Here is a 5,346-nt window from a genome sequence, read left to right on the forward strand (position 1 = left end):
AAAGAGTCCACAGCAGCCCTTACTGCTAAAAATGGGAGGTTAGTAATTTCTGTATTAACACCTCCTGACAAGCCTCATTTGTGCTCTGACACACAGCAGGCCAGTTCTTGGTCCAGGCCTGTCAGAACTAGACTGTGGAGACCTGCAGGGCTCTGCTCAAAACAGTCCAGACAAGAGGACAGGCTGAGCCCACACTACTCACTGAGACTGCTAAGGGAGCACAACTGATACAGACCCATTCCTGAACTCCAGATCCAAACTAGCTGCAAACACACCTTTAGCCAAGGTTGATAACAGAGTTGCAAGCTCCAGAGGCATTTACTCGAGTCTCATTTAATCTTTATTTACATGGTCTTCACATACAGATCATAGTCAGGGAGTCAGCAGATTTGTTAACATACCATAAATCTGTACGGTAAAGAAAATAGGTAAGCATGTCATCCACGTTATCACTATAATGAGATGTTTCAGCACTTCAGACAACCCAATACTTGACAAAACCAGTCAGATTGAGCTCCAAGGCTCAGAGATGCCATTCTCCCCACAATATGTTCAAACATACTTAATGTGTTTTTACTGCTAACTGCAGCCAGCTCCAGTCATAGAAGCAGCATGTGCCTCTTAAAGCCCTAGCATCTCTAGTACGTTAGGCAACAAAAACACCCATTACAGAGAACGTTAATTTAAAAGTAACTCTATATACAGCCACGTGCTGAAAGATTTTATTGACGAGTTCTTCATTTATAATCTTAGAAACTGACAAACATTTAGTATTAGTTTAAGCCTTTCTCCCTCATCCACAAGACTGACTGACTTGTGGAAAAAAAAACTGCAAGAGGCACAAATTTTTCAATGCCAGTCACCTCTTCCTGCTTTTTCTGGCATTTCCATGCTTCTTGCAGCATGAACCATGAGTCAGCAGCTAGAACTGCTAATTATCTGCTTATTAAACCACGCCAGGACCAATTCCAAACTACCTTTACTACAGCAGGATACAGCTCAACACACACGAGCAGCTGAACTCGTGTAGAGTTTTCACAAATAGAAGTTTCAGAGATGGCAGAGAGGAAGAGCCAACACAGCACCCCTCCTCATCATTTAGTTCTCTTAAATGCTCCTATATCTAGGAGATTGTCCCCTCAGAAAAAGCATTTTTTTTAATTAGTCCTTAAAGTAACACAACTCAACTACAAGGCTCCAGAGGGATGCAGAACTAAAAGCCTTGCCAACTCTTCCCCTCTCCAAAAGTTTAGATCAGCACAGCCAAGAACAAGTACATAAAACTGGTCCTGCTCTATGAAGAGCATTAAGACTTCCAATCAAAACAAAAACAAAAATACCAGCTTAACTGCATGCAATTCAAATATTTAACAATTTGATAGCCCAAGTAAAAACTTCAATACTGAAAGAACTTTCAGCAGAGTAGCTTAGAACATCTTATGACCAAGATTCTTTTAGAACACATGTATGACCAGTTAGTTATTACACTTTTAAGGATGCCAAACACTTGGAGTGTATCAGCACTACGTTAAACAGCTGTAAACAAACAAATAAAAAGACATGAGCATTATTTAAGTCTTTACACCCCTGACAGCATACTAAAGCTTCACCTGACAGCATTCCCATCTACTTAAAAATAGGCCCAAAGTCTAGGATATCAGATTGCCAGCAGAGTTAATGGCACTTTCTTACATTGTAATGGATGCTTCAGCTAAGACATGTTATGTATTTTTAATTAACTTGTAAAGCAGTTAGCGTCTCCCCTCGAAAAGCCCTCCAAAAGAAAAATTTTGTAAACCAAGTTGGCTTCCAGCAAGTGCAGTTATGCAGCAAACCACTAATGTATAAAATAGGGGGTTTTTGCAAGTCAAATCCAATATACATTATTTCAGTTAGATTTTTCTTTCACACAATTTACTAGGAAAAAGTATCTCTTAACATACTGTCTACATCCAACAACAGTTAGATGTAAGTACTGTAGCCATTAGCCATTTTTTATTTACATGTACTCCTACTGATGGCAGGCTTGACTTTCTCACCAAGTTCTTCTCTACATGCACTGTCAGAATTGAGCAGTGGACCCTACAGACAGGAACAAAGCCACTGACAGAGGGCCTAAGAGGAGGCTCAGCCCACAAAAGGCCATTCCCTCTTCTGTATCTCCATGAAAACATTCATTTGAAGAAAAACAGATCATGCCCATACACATGTCCACTCATCCTTTTAAAAATCCAAGCACTGCCTTACCTGTGCTACAGCCCTGGCATTCCCATTGTCTGCCAATTCACACAAGAGTTTCATAACAATTTATTTCAGTAACTGTGTCAGCTCAGGTAACCGCTGCTCTTCTCCACCAGCTCATTCATCTGTGCCCTGGCCCTGAATGCTGTCAGTGGAACTGTACAATCCCCCCCAGCAATAATCCCAAATGGTAAACTTTAAGACAGCTAGAACTCACTTTCCAACAAGTTCTACTCTTTCAAAGCAATTTTTTGAAGAGCATAAAAAACCCAAATCTCAAGAGAGTCTCCATATTACCCATCCCTCACCCCCCTTTAAGAAACTTGAACATTAATCATTTCAATACTCAACAACCAAGAAAACTAAGCTTGTATGACATTCACACATGGATGGAAGCACTCCTATGTATGAGCAGATTTACAACACATAGTAAACTCAATTCTGTATAGGTATAAAAGGCATAAAGCATCTACATACTTTCATAACAAAGTCCTCAAACTAAGTAATTTGAGCAGTCTCAAACTACTCATTTCTGATTGAGTAACAAAATGTCATTGGCCCAGAAGTGAAAGGCGTAACTACAGCCTTCTATGCCCCAATTAAGGAAGGCAAGCAATCTGTGTCCATTTTTGTAAAGTGTTAAAGCACTCTTCTTGTATTTTAGGATAAGCAACACTATGCTGTTTGCCTGTGGAAGTTGTCTGCTTATCTCAGGGGCCACATATAAGCAAGATACTTCTGCTCAAACTGAGCTCTACAGCTGCTACTTTAACCAGCTCTTGAGGAGACCATCATAGAAAGACAGGTTGTGTTATCCAGCTATCAAAGCTTTAGCCCTGCTTGTATCTAACTGCCTACTACTACTTTCAAAAACTGATGGGATGCATAATTAGAGGAGGTACAGTTATGAAGACAGACAAAAGGGCTTTTTTTCTTTTGACTAATTTGTAGATTTTGTAGTACATTAAAAAAATGTACTGAAAAGTTTGAAGAAAACTTTCAGCTTTCAGTAAAGGTACAAGACTTCGTCCATCTCATGCAGCCCCATTCCCAAGATAGCATTGTATTCCCCCACTCCCCCATCTCAAACAGATGCAAGAGGACTTTTTTTTCCTCTAACTCCCTACATCCATGTTTTCAATGACATTGCTGGCATCTCTCAATACCTCCAACAACCATCAACCTTACAGAAGTGATGATGGTAAACACTGCGAAATGCCTGCTATTCCAGTTATCATTCTCCAGATCCTTGCCGAGTACACATTTGAATCCTGAAGAATGTATGTGACAGGGACCACAGTCCAATATCCCAAGAGATCTGGACTTCCTGAAGAAAACAGGGTTGCTTTTGAAGGGTTTTGCCACACACCAAGTCAGCCAGCCAGTGAGAGTGACCTACCTAAATCTAGACCACTCTGCAGCACAGGCAGTTGCTAGCTAATAGCTGCACAGCATAAACACGTGACAAAATCATGTCTTCCTAACGCAGAGCTATGTCCTCCAGACCCTTTCACTGACATCCAAGGACAGCCTCCCTCCTTTACTGCCTAACAACCTCAAAAGACTGAGGATGAAGACAGGCAAGCCACACACAGAGCACATAAAGAAACAAACAGATCCCAAAAAAATGTCAGCATCTCAGAAACACTATCCCCATCCTTCATAGTCATGCTCTATCTTGATGCTGGACAATAAGAGCGAAGCCTTTCCTCCCTTCAGGATTAAGAGAACATTGGATAGCTACTGTGCTAAACATGAACACCGAGAACCATATTCAAATGATTTCATCAACCACATATAACAACTCTCATATATAAGCAGATTCTTAAAGAAACAGACACATAACCACATACAGTTATTGCAAGATGCATTGTAGTAAGCACAAACAATTCAACAAACTTGCTTTCACAGGCTGAAGTCTTGCCTTCCTACAAGCTGGCAGATTTTACAGCTGTACTAATACCTACCAGAAATATATATTTGTCAAAGAGAGGACACAGCTAATGTTCTGAGGTATAAGAAGAGTGCATTTACCAAGAAGTTAGCAAGTTCCGTATTCTCCAGAACACAAACATAAAGATGCAACAGCTTCAGCCAAGATGTAGTGATAACATGTGATCCTCACAAGATCAGAGGGTCCAAAACTACACATCTCATTTTACTGAATGGTCTGGAATGCCGTGAAATGGCATTTAGAAGTTTTATTGTCCATGTAACTTACATTAAAAACCTCGACTAGCTGATGATCCACGATTCACCATTAACTTGTAACTCCTTTAACACAAACTACTAATGTACATTCACCAGTTTTTCCTCTATAGACAACTCTTATGCTTTGGGCTGCGAGCACTAGGTGAGAAGACAGACTCCACGTGAAAAGTACAAGCCAACTTCAAAGCTGTCATGTGTAGAAGAAAGTTCTTCACATCTCACTAAAGATGTCTATTGTGCTGATACGAACATAGGAAGGAAAAAGGCTTCTTCCCTCCTTTGATCTGCACAGCAACGCTTCTACAGCTGGTCCATCCCCCCACCCCCATTTATGCACATCTATCTTGACTGGAGAAAGATACAAACACTGTCTTCAAAATTAAAGGGAAACGGAATAGAAAACCTACCCAAAAGCAAAACAGTACTCAAGATCATTACCACACTATTTAATTAATGGCATAGTTTTTACATCATAGAGCAGCAAATAACTGCATCTTATTTTCAATACACCTAATCCTACTCCTTTCCCTGGTAATTCTGACTTCTGCAGAAGCCAGTTACTGAGGTAACCCTGGCTACAATTGTTCAGGGAACTAAACAGGCAAAGAGGTCACTGCAGGGACCAGGTGGTATCCACAGAAGTTACTTGTGGACTGGTTTAGCTTCCCGATTCTGCTCATAGCTATATCAGTTACGCACAAGGTACAAGGAAAATGGCAGGACTCTCGTTTACCATTAGGTCACCATTAGAGTGGCTAAGCTGCACTAGACGACTTTCACCATGAAATGGGGTAGAACATCCTGAAGCGCCCTGTTTGGAAACAACTCCACTGATACCTGGCTCTTCAAAATGCAAATGCAGCAACACCACGAAGGGCACAGCACATAGCCCGC

This window comes from Egretta garzetta, unplaced genomic scaffold (genome assembly GCF_000687185.1).
Source record: "Egretta garzetta isolate BGI_Z169 unplaced genomic scaffold, ASM68718v1 scaffold111, whole genome shotgun sequence".
In the NCBI taxonomy this organism is placed as follows: domain Eukaryota; kingdom Metazoa; phylum Chordata; class Aves; order Pelecaniformes; family Ardeidae; genus Egretta; species Egretta garzetta.